Below are 14183 nucleotides of genomic sequence, written 5' to 3'. Positions count from 1 at the left end.
CTGGAGGTCGCGCTGCTGGTGGGAGCTCCTCCGTGATCGTCGGAGTGTCCAACAGCTCCCAGCGAGCGCTTGACCACACTCCCATTGGCTGCCTGCACCGGGGGACTGCGAGGCCCAGAAGCCCTTGCTTCTACCACCTGGCGCATCTTCCCCCGGCGGTAACGCCCACCATCAGCCGCCGCCTATTTACCTTTCGTGACACCCGCTTCGCGGGTGCCACTCACAGAACCTTCCAAGCGCTGAACAAAGGACGAGCTACAGCGGACCCACGCCCAATTGTTTGCAAGCCCCACTGGAGGTCGCGCTGCTGGTGGGAGCTCCTCCGTGATCGTCGGAGTGTCCAACAGCTCCCAGCGAGCGCTTGACCACACTCCCACTGGCTGCCTGCACCGGGGGACTGCGAGGCCCAGAAGCCCTTGCTTCTACCACCTGGCGCCTCTTCCCCCGGCGGTAACGCCCCTTATACCTCCCCATAAAGTTAACCGCATTCCACGCAACGCGGGACGCGCGCGTGGAGAAGCGCGAGGCGAAGCCCGGGCCAAGGGCGGGCCCGTTTAAGCCCGTTCAAGACCGGGTAAGACTGGACTGGGCCACCCCCTTGATAGCGTATCCACTGTGCTGTTATTGTTGTACTTGTATTGTAAACCCCGACTTCCTGGTTAATTAACCTAGCGCTATACTTATTAATTTCGTATTATGTCACCTAGGCTTACCAGAAACACCAAGCCTACCCATGCTGCCCAGGTCAAAGGGCCTATAGATCAATTTATTGCTAAAGCAAACGATGCCATAAATCAAGGTGTTCTTTTACTTGAAAGGAGAGTCTCCCAGGATTTGGCTGCAGCCAGACGCTCCTCCCTGGGACTACTGGCAGCAGCCAAAACTCCACAACGCTCTGTAGCCACTGATTTACAACCGGAGACTCACACGGTCCCTGGAATAGTGGATTTATCAGTATCCATCGATCTCTCCACTACTCACATTTCACCCTCTTCTGCACCACATACTCCCTCGTCACTTGAGAGAACTCCACTTCTCTTTACTATCCCTCCAGAGGAGGATTCTCCTTCTTCTCCCTCCTTAAATGTAAGGGAGCTATACCGAAAAAGAGGAAGGGAAAAAAGGGAGCAAAAAAAACCCCCCACAATAACGTCATCATACAACAGGATCCCCTGATACCCCCCACAGATCACCCCCTCCCTTCAGCTTTATCCCCATCCTACCCAGTATTGTTTCAACAGCCAACGCTTACCACAGCGTCAGGAATAATAAATCTTTCGTCAGACACACCTAACCATATCCCAAGTGGCAACTTACATAGTGGATCGACTCCCAGTACACATGAGACCTACTCTTTGGTGTCCATAGAGGCTTTAATAAAGTTACACCTGAAACCCATTGAGTTAATACTTTCGAAAATCTTAAAATCTCTAGCCTCACTAACAAATGACTTAAATGTTCAGAAAAGTTTGACCACAATTCCCACACCCTCGCTCCCAGTGCCACAACCCCAAAACTCAAAACCTAAAAATGCAGGTAAAACTAACTCCCTGCAAACACCCAAACCACAGAAAGTGGTGACCACTACAGCGGTGGTTCACCAGAATTCCACCAAAACACCTAGCAAACCAGCGCAGCAAATACCTGCTAATATCGCAGCTAAAAACACTGCCATCTCCTCACGTCCTGCTCCTTCTGTAACAAAGGGCCAACCCGCCACAATAACCACAACAACCCCGGCAAAAACCTCGACAAAAACCCCAGCTTCAAAAAACGCCCCTTATAACACAAGACGTAACGGAGCCCGGCCTGTTCATCTTCCCCCAGAAGCGACCCCGTTCATTATCATTATGACCGGGGTCCCAGTTTTGCGCACCAATTCTGAAGAACCGGGATGGTCCCTAAAAAACAAAACAATCCATTGGTTGTCACTGAATCGCCCACTTCCCCCATACTCTAATAATAGAATTGTCTCGGTACGCAGAGTCCCGTGGATAGGGAGGGAGCGAAAAACGATCCCAGGAGATTGCATAATTATAAACTTTGAGGACCCCCAAACTGTTGAGTTGATCTCCTCATGGGGTCCCCAAACATCCCCTGAGGGAATCGGCACCAAAAGACTAGCCTTTTTCTATCCTCCAGCTAAACCCATGCAACCAAGTCCAGAGTGGAACTGGACCCAGGTAGGCACCTGGAATAGTAACTCGGATTGGTCAAACTGGGCAGGACAAGGAGGTAGAGATAACATGCCATATCTAGATTGGGGGGGCGTCCCCACTTATAATAGGTTTGACTGCCTAGAAATGGTGGACTGACCACCACCCTCCACCGTCCTGGAAGACAGGAATATATCCCCCTCCAGCCCTCTATCCTTGTTGCCTGTAAGTTCTTATCAACTCCCAAGTCCATCGACTCAAATAAAGTCACCACTAAGCACAATAGCTATAATTGCCACAGATGATATAAACCTCTGTCAAAGTGCTGATATTCAGCCTAGTCCCGCTACCATATGTAACACGCAAGGTGACATCCCGTCCCTCTCTCCTAACTCTGATCTTCGCGCAATCATTAAGACTCCTTCGCATATAGGATGCCCAGCGTACGGTACTGAAACCCCGTCGTTCCAGCCAGTTTCAATATTATTCTGGAACGTTGCAGGTCTCCGATCCAAGATTGTACTGGCACCTTGGTTAGACTTTGTTATCACGCATCAGATAATTTGCCTGCAAGAGACCTGGACAATTAATCCACTGCATATACAAGGCTATATAACACTTCACTCTCCTGCCAGTCCTACAACACATGGTAGATCCATGGGGGGCCTTGTGGTTTATATTTCTAACACTTTAGCAGCAAAGAAAACTATAACTCTACGTACCACACCAAATTATCAAATTATTTTGCTCACTTTTAAAAATGGTACACTTTATACTCTTATAAACTTTTACAACAATCTAACACCAGCAGAATGTGCAAAGACTGTGTCTGATATTTCTTTGTATATAACTGAACAACGTGTTAAGTATCCATCAGCTATGAGCAATGTAATATGGGGAGGGGATTTTAATGTACAACTGTGCCCTAACTATAAGAAAACTGTCTGTGGCCTTTTAGATGAACATGATTCCCCGTTGACTCACTTTACCCACACCCTTGTAGGAGACTCTTTTAATGACAGCCTAATGTCCCTAGAAGTGATGTTCGCAAATGAACTCGTAAACCCACCTGTGGAATTTAGACCTACCTTTCATGGCAGGGGTTGTCGTAGCACCATTGATTTTATACTATGTTCTTATCCTGTAATGGGTATGCTTCACCAATTTACTACAGGCTCAGAAATTGCCGGTGATCATTTCCCTAACAGCATTAAGATCAAGTTACCTACGACTGCTTCCAATATACCGAAGAAGAGTTTGCTGACCCAAAAAGCACTGACTATGGATAGAACAAACGGTTACTCTGTGAAATGGTCAAGTGTTGACCCATCAGTTACCTCAAGTAAGGTCATAGCTAAGGCTCTTCCCTGGATTTCCACCTGTCTCGATGAGGACTCCTCCCATGAGCAAATTATTACTAGCTTTGGAGAAATCCTCAATACCATCCAGAAGGTATTAACCCGAAAGCCCAATCCAGGTAATCACTCTGAGCCTCGATGGTTCAACACGGCCTGTCGGAAAGCCTTAACCGCTTTAAAAAAAGAGCTTCACAACCCAAAAAGAGACAAAGATACTGTAGCTAAATTAAGAACAGAATACAAGCAGGCTCAAATGAGCTGCAAAAAAGATCATAAAAATAAACTGTGGGCCCAACTTCATGAGAGTTGTCAGAGTAAGGACAGCATTCAGTTCTGGCAAATTGTTAAATCCCCATTCCTGCTTGAGGCTAGCTCACACCAACACCTGGATGTGGCCGTGACTGCCGACGAGTGGGTGTCTCACTTTTCCAAGATCTTTAGTGATCAACCCCCGGAACACGCTGCACAATCCACCTCAATAACCGACTCCCCAAAAAAAAGGGTCTATCCAATTGATCTTCACTTTACCCTCGGAGAGGTTATAAGTGCACTTTCTTCCTCTAAAACAGGTAAAGCTCCGGGCCCGGATGGCGCACCGCTCGACATATTTTTATGTAATTTGGAACTATGGTCCCCAGCCATCACGCAGCTGATGGCCGCAGTCTTAAACATCGGCCTCCCGGATTCTTGGTCTTCCTCGATACTCCTTCCAATTTTTAAGAAGGGTGAAAGAAACAATCCTGCCTGCTACAGACCCATTTCCCTCCTGGACTCACTGAGTAAGGTCGCGGGTCGCCTAATTCTGGAACGTTTACAGGATTGGGCGGCAGAAAAGAACATCATTACTGACCTCCAATATGGATTCCGGGAGGGACTGGGTACTGTCGAACAGGCCTTGAATCTCACCCTTCTTATTGGGAAATATGTGGGAGTAAAACGGGGCAACCTATTTATGGTCTACGTCGACCTTAGTGCGGCGTTTGACTGCGTAATCCACGTCAAGCTGTGGTCCATTCTGGAGGAGTTGGGTGTTGATCCTCCCCTCATCAAATTTTTGCGCGAGCTTTATACAGATGCTTCGGCTTGCGTAAGATATGGTAGGGGCGGAGAGTTAACATCCTCCTTTCCAGTAACTCGTGGAGTACGGCAGGGCTGTGTCCTGGCTCCCTTCCTGTTTAACTTATACACTAACGGTTTGGAAGAAGCCATGCTAGAAGGGAGTCAGGATCTACCTACCATTAATCATCGCCCTATTCCAGCGTTACTTTACGCTGACGACTCCGTAATTTTTGCTAGGACCCTAGTACAGCTCCAGAAACAGCTGGACAAATATTGTACCTACATGCTTTCGCTTGGGCTAAAGGTGAACAAGACCAAGACCTTTGTCATGCACTCTGGGCCCAAGGTAAAAAGTTCTAAACATCTCTGTATCGAGCTCACCAAACTGGAACGTGTGAGGGAATACCCCTATTTGGGTATCTTAATAGACGACCACCTGACATGGAAAAGGGCATTGGTAACTAGAAAATTGCTCTTTCAACGAGCTACCTCTGCCCTTGTTTCATTTTCCAGAAAACTGGGTAAACCAACTCCATCGGCGCTGCTTAAGATCTTCCAAGCCAAATGTCAGAGTATCGCCACATATGGAGCTGGGGTATGGGGTTATGCTAATGTTACGGAACTGCAAAAAGTCCAAAATGTCTTTACAAAATATCTGCTTGCCCTCCCACAGAGTGCCCCCACTTATGGATGTCATATCGAGCTCGGGATTGACTATCTGGTAGATTACATCAAATGCCAACCTATACTCTTGTGGCATCGTGTTTGGTCCAAACCACAATGTCATCTTACGCGTGCCCTGATCTCTGAATGTTTAGAGTTGTCAGCCTGGAAAAACATCCCGTGGCTGGCGTATGTGGTTAACTTTCTGAAAGATCTGGATCTCACTGAGTATATTATCGAGCCATCATCTATCAGTGGGATAAGCAGAAAATCCTTGAAAAACCAATGTCTCAGTCATCTAAGGGAATTGCGCTTGTCTGGTGAAGTTTCTAAGCAATCTAATGCACATATTCTGATGGTTCAAGTGTCACCAGGCATACAGCCTTACCTCACATATTACATAACTAATCACGAAAAGTATTTATTAACCAGGTTCCGATTTAATTTGTTTTTTCGTTTGGTTTCCTTCCCAAAAATGTCAACCTGGACTCACGATCTGGGGAAATGTCCTTGTGATAAAGTATCCTCGCAATCAACCATGCATACAGTATTGTTTTGCCACTATTATACTGAAATACGTAGGCGCTGGGTTTTACCAGTGCTGCGCCAGATGGGGTTGAGGACCTGTCGCCCGGCGTTTCTAGCGCTACAACAGCTTGATACTCAATATGTGGCAAAAAACTTAGCTATGTTTTTGAAACTAAGCCTATCAACTCGCAAAGCTATAGAACTGTTGCCTACTTGAACATCTGTATATCTGTATTAATCACGTTTTGCGAACCCCAATGTATTTCTTTCTTATTTATTCATTTATTTTAATTTGTACTGTAATAATGTATTGTAATAACAATAATGCGCCCTGTACTTATGATGATGTGTTTTAAATAATTTGTGTACTTTTTATGATTATCAAAATGATTAATCGAATAAAAGACTTTTTTGATTTGATTTGACTTACTTATTTGCCACACTATTGATAATCCAAATCAAAATGAAATAAGAATCCATTCTGACATTGATTCCTTGAGACCAAGACATAAAAATGTATCAAAGTTACAACAGTGCTGCTAGGCCATGCTAATTGAAATGCTGCCGTACACAAACCTCTGTAACATAACATAAAATTACATAACATAACAATTCTCTACCAACTGCAGTTAAAAACATGGTCCTCAATTACAGGTTTTATTCTGGTTGTCCTTCGTCTCTTTTGTTAGTTTTATAATGGAGAACAACACAAAAGTAATTTGGGAAAGATTTCTAAATCACTTTTTGCTCTCCTTTACTATTTCACATTCTGTATTTACATACACAAAAGAATGCCTATGCCTATGATATGCAAACGTATTAACTACTGGGTAATTGTGCACCATAGCTGTGTAATGTAAGGCAGTAGTAAATGCAAGCAAGGTGGGGAGTGAGCCAATCGAGGGGAGGTTTGACTTGTGAGTTTATGAACCTCCTCAAACTCATGGGTTGCTGGGCCTTCACAAACTTCTCTCTGATATTTTCCCAACCTGGAAATGATAGAAGATTTGCTCCTGAGAAGGGCTGGAGTAAATTTGCTTCCATAGTCGGAAGGGGAACAGAACCGCTGAGAACGTGTTGGGGGCGTGGAGGTAGTGATTTCTCTATGGGGAAGACTGTTTAAACTTTGAGGAACGAAAATGGAAAACATTGTGTAGTACTCTGCCTCTCCCTGTCCGAAACTGTACTCTGCATACAACTGCATATGTAAAATAGCAGCGTCTAAATATTTCACCTCGCATTCCCCGCAATATTCCTGTAAAGTTTCAACTTGTGTACGTTTTCAGGCCTGCAATTTTTGTAATTTGTGAAAACTAGTCATTCTGCCCTAATTTATAGGAATACTAACATGAGTGCAGATTTACGCCGTTTTGAGAAACATGACATTTTTGTTCCAATGTAGAAATACTTTTTGCACCCCAGGCTGCATGACACCAGGCATGTTGCATTCAGGGAAGTTTCTTGCTGTACAGTTATGCTTTGTCGGGGTACACCAGTAATGTGCATTCAGAGGAGCCTATGTATGTGTCTAGTAAAGAAAGATGCGGTGTCCAACCAACAGACATGTTTTACACGTGTCCCACATAGAGACTTCAGAGGTCAGACGAAACCACAAAAGTGCCCTTCTAACTGCCCCACACACACACACCACAGAGGCCACAATCGCCTCTCACAGAGACCCACCCACCCCATCGCCATCACGATACCCTTGTCCCCTGCCACCCATGTGACCTGAGAGATGGTGCTTGCTTGGTATCCTAGTTACCAAAGCAATATGTCATTCGAAACAGAACACACCTTGCGTGTATCAGAAGCCATTTAACGAGGCCACCACCACGCACATGTTGGGGCAAAACTGGAGCTGAATAAAACGTAAAAGGCCAGGCATCTATGTCAGTAGCCTTTACCGTTTTGTCTTAAGCAATAATACCCCGGTGGTGTCTGCTTGAGTCTGCAACTCTCTTGAAACCGTGAAACACCTACGAGCGGCGTACAGTTTGGTGTACTTGGGACACGTAATGTTCTGAGGGCTGGGGTAGCTCTCTGGCTCCAAGACTGTGAAGCCATGGGTCAAACGTATTTTGGGCCCCTGTTCAAACAGTTTAGCTCACTGATATTACTGCAAATAGTCTCTGTGACACCCTCCCATTTTTCACATGTGAGTTCCAGTTTTAATCTAAAAGAAACATTTGTTATTGCTGTTGCATGAAACACAAACAATAGTTATCTGCAAAATGTCATTAATAGACTCACACATCACCCACATTAAAATGAAATTGAACTTAAGTAAAACAGGAAACAATCTGCTCGAGCATTATTCAAGGTCATCGGGGCAAGACTCCCTGCAGAACACAGCTGGGCCTATCAGGGCCCCCCTGAAAGGCTGGGGCCCTGGGCCAGGGTCCACTTTGTCCATGCTTTAAAAACGTCTCTGAGGCTTTACTTGTTCTAGGAGTCACTAGGCCTTTCTCAGACCTCTGGGTTCTTGCAAGGCTCCAGAACAGGCAAATAACAAGGCCTCGTCGCCCCACTAGTGCCCTACAAACACTTTACCTTTAGGCGGGCTCCACCTGTGACACCCCACTTCACTCCGGAGAGACAGGGCCGCGCCCCCGCCGCCGGGCGCCTCAGGGTCCTGCGGCCTCCAGGCTCCGTGCATTATTGAGTAAAGAGAAGAACCTTCAAAGCAGCCACTGAGACGATGCTTATCCAGCCGCCAGCACGCCCCGAGGCTGCTCCCAGTACCCCTGGAGCCCCCGTACCCTCTGACCACCTCGGTACTCTCTGGTGATCTTGCAGTGACCTGGAATTCTAGTTGCGGGCCCAAAGCACAAGAACAAAGCTTCCTTTCTCGCTAATGAGGGGAGGCTCCCTGGCAGGTGGTGTACCTTGTTAGCTGGGGTACCGCGTGCCTCGCCGGGGAAACCCAAGCCAATGAGATACTGTGGCTGCCGTCCCCCGGGAGCGCCGCGAGACTCGAATGTCACAGGTGTGGAGGGCGTATTCCAAGATAATGCTCTGCCTGGAAAGTGCGACATACGTATCTATTCATGTAATAATGGCGGATCGGCCTTACAGTATGGCGACATCAAACCGCAAGCAATGCGATGGCGCAAGATGATAGCGCTACAGTACCCACTATTGGGCACCCCACACGTGGGAATAGACTGTGAAAGGTGCAATAGAAGGCATGAGCTTACACTCTAATTTCAAGGCATTTTGCAAAGCTTTCAATTTTATACAGTATCAGTATCCCTTAAGTACGTCATCACATAGGAATGTTACTATTTTGTTCAGTAGTTTTGCAATTTATATTGTCCTGCATTACATTTTTAGCCTGCAAAAACTGTAACCCTAGTAAAATGTTACTGAAAGAAAAAGTGCAGAGACACAATGTAAACAAGCATTGGAAATGCAATAGGGCTCGCATTAGGAAAGTTTGAGCTATTGGTCTTATAAATGAACTTTTTTTTATTTATGTGTTATTTTTTAAAATAGCTAAATTAATAGCTTTGTCATTTACAATGCCAATAGTTATAACTTTCGCAAATGTGACAACTATAGCATTTGTAATGCAACATGTTTTGTATTTGCGTGACTTAGATGTATTGATATTACAAATAACAATGGCTTTTAATTTTTTAAATAATTAATACTTAAATAATTTATTTAATTTGTAATGGCAATAGCTTAAACTTTTGTAAATAACTTTTGTGAAGATTATGTTCAGTGTTTTTTATTGTGACGAAAATCCAAGAACAGAAGTGAAATATTACAATTTTTTTTGTGATTTGTAATAAAGCGTGAAAGCTAGAAAACAGCTTGAAACATTGAAAGAACATATTTGAACCAGTGATGCTGTGGTTGCGCTGAGTGATGCTGTGGTTGCGCTGAGTGATTCTGTGGTGGAGCTGAGTGATGCTGTGGTGGTGCTTAGTGATGCTTTGGTGGTGCTGAGTGATGCTTTGGTTGCGCTGAGTGAAGCTGTGGTTGCGCTGAGTGGTGTGTGCATCGGTGGAGCTTAGTGGGTGCATTGGTGGAGCTGTGTGGTGGGTGCATTGGTGGAGCTTAGTTGGAGCATCGGTGGAGCTGTGTGTTGGGTGCATCGATGGAGCTGTGTGGTGGGTGCATCAGTGGAGCTGTGTGGTGGGTGCATCGGTGGAGCTGTGTCGGTGGAGATGGGTGGTGGGTGCATCGGTGGAGCTGGGTGGTGGGTGCATCGGTGGAGCTGTGTAGGTGGAGCTGTGTGTGGAGCTGTGTGGTTGGTGCATCGGTGCAGCTGGGTGGTGGGTGCATCGGTGGAGCTGGGTGGTGGGTGCATCAGTGGAGCTGTGTGGTGGGTGCATCGGTGGAGCTGTGTGGTGGGTGCATTGGTGGAGCTTAGTGGGTGCATTGGTGGAGCTGTGTGGTGGGTGCATCGGTGGAGCTTAGTTGGTGCATCGGTGGAGCTGTGTGGTGGGTGCATCGGTAGAGCTGTGTGGTGGGTGCATCGGTTGAGCTGTGTGGTGGGTGCCTCGGTTGAGCTGTGTGGTGGGTGCATCAGTGGAGCTGTGTGGTGGGTGCATTGGTGGAGCTGTGTGGTGGGTGCCTCGGTGGAGCTGTGTGGTGGGTGCATCGGTAAAGCTGCATGGTGGGTGCATCGGTGGAGCTGTATGGTGGGTGCTTCGGTGGAGCTGTGTGGCGGGTGCATCTGTGGAGCTGTGTGGTGGGTGCCTCTGTGGAGCTGTGTGGTGGGTGCATCTGTTGAGCTGTGTGGTGGGTGCCTTGGTGGAGCTGTGTGGTGGGTGCATAGGTGGAGCTGTGTGGTGGGTGCATCGGTGGAGCTGTGTGGTAGGTGCCTCGGTGGAGCTGTGTGGTGGGTGCCTCGGTGGAGCTGTGTGGTGGGTGCCTCGTTGAGCTGTGTGGTGGGGGCATCGGTGGAGCTGTGTGGTGGGGGCATCGGTGGAGCTGTGTGGTGGGGGCATCGGTGGAGATGTGTGGTGGGGGCATCTGTGTAGCTCCGTGGTGGGGACATAGGTGGAGCTCTGTGGTGGGTGCATCAGTGGAGCTCTGTGGTGGGTGCATCGGTGGAGCTCTGTGGGTGCATCGGTGGAGGTCTGTGGTGGGTGCATCGGTGGAGCTCTGTGGTGGGTGCATCAGTGGAGCTGTGTGGTGGGTGCATCAGTGGAGCTGTGTCGGTGGAGCTGTGTGGTGGCTGCATCAGTGGAGCTGGGTCGTGGGTGCATCGGTGGAGCTGTGTGGTGGGTGCATCGGTGGAGCTGGGTGGTGGGTGCATCAGTGGAGCTGTGTGGTGGGTGCATCGGTGGAGCTGGGTGGTGGGTGCATCTGTGGAGCTGTGTGGTTGGTGCATCGGTGCAGCTGGGTGGTGGGTGCATCAGTGGAGCTGTGTGGTGGGTGCATCGGTAGAGCTGTGTGGTGGGTGCATCGGTTGAGCTGTGTGGTGGGTGCCTCGGCGGAGCTGTGTGGTGGGTGCATCGGTGGAGCTGTGTGGTGGGTGCATCGGTGGAGCTGGGTGGTGGGTGAAAATAACCAAAGGCAGACACAAAGAAGAAATAGCTTCTATTATACACTAACAACTGAGTGCATGGCACAATAAAAAGCATGAATTACTTTGTTTTCAAATTTGCGACACATTTTATTTAACACTCAGCTTGGCATCCCAACTCAGGCAACACAATCCTCATTCCCCAAAATGATGTGTGCCAAAAGGAATAACTGATTAACTCGATCTGTGCTACATATTGCACTTTCTAAACTGGCAGTCGACTTATGTGATTCTACTACATATGGAACTACCGCCAGGTGTACGAGCGCTGTACAAATCCCTTCAAATTCAAATTCAAATTCATACCTCTGTAATGAATACTACTGGTAGTTTTAGAACACTAGCAAAAGGAGGGGTGAATGGGAGTATTAGGTGAGAGTAAGGGTGATGATACGCAGGGGAGCAGCAGCCTTTGATGTGCCGGCCGGCCGTGGGCAGTGAATAATTAGGGGAGGAGAAATGCCAGAGCGCACGCTGGGGACAGCTTGTGGGAGGGAGGCTGGTGGCTTTGATGCTGTGCACGCGCTTTTTCACGGGCACAGCAACAAATCGCTCCTTTGGGTAAGCTCTGGATAAGTCCCAATATGTCTCGACATCTGCAATGCTTGCGCATTGCAGAGGTCGAGCCCTAAAAATGTGTAATATAGTGTTAGGATATAATGCCATTACTTGAGCATTCTGTCCATCATTTGTTGGCATAGCACTTTTCACCTTAAGTGGGATGGGTATGCCCAGACGTGGGTCCCTTGCTGGCTGTGCCACTGGATTCAAGCTAGCTTGGCTGATGAGGGGTAATACCCCGAAACCGGTCCTAGGATGCTTTTTTCCGGTCCAGGGAAGACCTGGCTCAACAGTTCTGGCTGGACTGTTCCCAAGAGGAGCAGGGTCAAGGCTGATTTGCACATGACTGGGTCTAACTGGGGTGGCGAAGTGAGCATAATAACGATGGATTTAACCCATATCTCATGACTGGGGGTAAATGCATGATTTATTCAGCATTCCGTCTTGCCCTGTGAAAGTTAAGCGATGCTCAAAAATCTCTTAACTGATAATAATATGACAACAAGTCTGATAGAAGAGCCACCCAGGTATGCCAGACAATTTCTCTAAATTTCAGTGGCTCAGGGACGACCACTGATAGTGCAGTTCTATAGTATTGTATCAGCAGCTGTATAGCACTTCATACCCTTAACACGATGATAAAGCACATTAGTAGGCAAGTAGCACCCTACACTCTAGGGAGTGCTTGGTAGGACAAATGTTGGTTTGTGGTGAGGCATATGTGGGAAATGATTGGTGTCATGCGTAATAGCGAGAGTGGTGCCCTTGTCTTTACACTAGTTGCAGCACTTGAGCAAGTAGTTAAGTGATGAGGAATGAGGGATAGTTCACATGAGCTTTATATTTTACTGTATTTGGATCGAAGAGTCTGGACTTTGAGTGTTACCAATGAGGACGTTTTTTGGTTTCGTGATTGATGTGTAGTGAAATGCATTTCCTGTGTTGCTGCAATAGTGTAACTGCACTTATGCCTCAAGCTGAATAAAGTACAATGGAGATAGTTGTGCATGTGGTCGTGCCTAACACCACTAAGTGGGATGTCCAGATTTTCTTAGCGGGAACTCGCTTCTTGTTCACTGTAATTCTGTATCACCTGTTTGGGATAAGCTAGAACTTTACTCCTTAAATTCCAAGTGAGCTTAGATAGTTGGTGTAATTGCTTCAAGGCAATTCCATAATTTTGCAGCTCATTGAGGGAAGGATGTGCTAGTTTAGAAGGGCGTATTCTCTTCTGTGAGTATCTTTGGAGCTCTGCTTGGATGAGCATAGGGCTTTGGAAGACCTTGTGCACAATGCAGAGCGCCTTGAAGGTAAAGCATCTGGATAGGGAGTCAGTGAGGTCCTTGGAGCCCTAACTTATTTATTTTGGAATTTTATAAAGCGCATGGCATTACGCACACCGGCGTGTCCCCGCGCTAAAAAAGCGAGAGTGAGCATACACAACGGGGAGGCTACACCAAACCTGAACGGAAAAGATGTGTTTTTAGAGCTCTACGGAATTTTACTTCGGAGGGTTCAAGACGCAGCTCCGTCGGAAGCATGTTCCAGCTCCTCGCCGCCAGTAATCTAAAGGATCTGCCTCCCATCAACTTGATGTGTTGTCACAGGTAAAGTATCCCGAGCTGTGTTGATGCCACATTTGGTATTTTTCCGTTTTCAGAGTAGGAAGATCAGATTCTCTTAGTGAAGGCTCTTTGGATAATCTCAGCAACATATGACAAGGATGACAGTGACCTGCAGCTAATGAGGGTAGTCTAGATGATAGAAGATACATTGAAGAGTTTGTATGGTTTAAATGGCACTTGTTCTTACATGAGAAATTAGGGAAAGATTGGAGCCCACGACCACAGCTAGATTTCTCACTTCATTTGATGTTGCTAATGGGTCCTATGGTTGTATGTTGGTTGTTCTTCAGTTCTCCACAGGTTATAATCTCAGTTTTTAAAGTGTTACGTTTAAGATCGTTACTCAGCAGTCTGAGCAAAGCATGTTTGGTGGTCAGAGAGTAGATTGTTCTCTTCAAAGTAGTCAGAGTTTATTGTGGATGCCCGAAATCCTTTATGTGAAATTCCATTTTAGTGCAAGCACCATTGCCACCATGTTATAAACCCTAACTCTCTTTCCTTCTCTGCTCCACTATTGTTTTCACAATCCTAAGGTCAGCAGCCTTGCCAATAATGATTGTACAACTGAATATCTACAACAACATTTTGTGGCATGCTAATATCAATAACAGAATATCCAGGGACAAAATATCGAAAGGTAAGTGCTTATAGGGAAGTATAGATTTACTGTTCCAAATTGCACTTCTAC

This window comes from Lissotriton vulgaris, chromosome 7 (assembly GCF_964263255.1).
Source record: "Lissotriton vulgaris chromosome 7, aLisVul1.2, whole genome shotgun sequence".
Taxonomy (NCBI): domain Eukaryota; kingdom Metazoa; phylum Chordata; class Amphibia; order Caudata; family Salamandridae; genus Lissotriton; species Lissotriton vulgaris.
The sequence above is the reverse complement of the archived record's forward strand: the minus strand, read 5'-3'. Positions refer to the sequence as shown.